At 39.4% G+C, this 533-nt stretch overlaps 1 pseudogene; it reads left to right on the plus strand.

Annotated features, from left to right (window-relative positions):
• LOC107569165 (uncharacterized) overlaps nucleotides 1-533 on the plus strand; it is a 24,642-nt pseudogene that overhangs the window by 1,777 nt on the left and 22,332 nt on the right.

Raw genomic sequence — 533 nt, forward strand, 5'->3', positions numbered from 1 at the left:
ACCTCCATCCTCACCAATGGCATCAAATCTTTCTCCCCACGTCTCTCATCCTCTTCCCTGTCTCTACTGGATTTATCAATGCCACTTTCTTCTCCGGTGTCCCACACCACTACAGTGGCAATAGTTATGCCAGCTGATGCCAAGGAGGCAGTACATAGCTGTAAGTGCTGATGAAAAATCACATGTTGTAATCGATCAATGTTGGTCTGAATTCTAATATTTGTCAGGTGGTGAGTGCTTTATTTTCTGTAGGTATCAAAAGTGCCTGGGCTGGAAATGACAGTCATGTACTGGTGTCCAAAGTGGGACCCTATAAGTTATTTTACCAAGAAATTTTACAGATCGGCCCTGGGAAGGAGTTGGAGAGTGAGGTATATATTTTATTGATGTATTTGTTTGTTTTGTGTCAGATAAGGATTTCATGTAGTGTATTAATATTTTGAATTAATGTTTTATTTTCCAGTGTTTGCCAAGGTAATACAGTGGGACAAATAAGTATTTGATACACTGCAGATTTTTCAAGTTTTCCCACT

Source organism: Sinocyclocheilus grahami, unplaced genomic scaffold (genome assembly GCF_001515645.1).
Source record: "Sinocyclocheilus grahami isolate Dianchi unplaced genomic scaffold, SAMN03320097.WGS_v1.1 scaffold1320.1, whole genome shotgun sequence".
Lineage (NCBI taxonomy): Eukaryota > Metazoa > Chordata > Actinopteri > Cypriniformes > Cyprinidae > Sinocyclocheilus > Sinocyclocheilus grahami.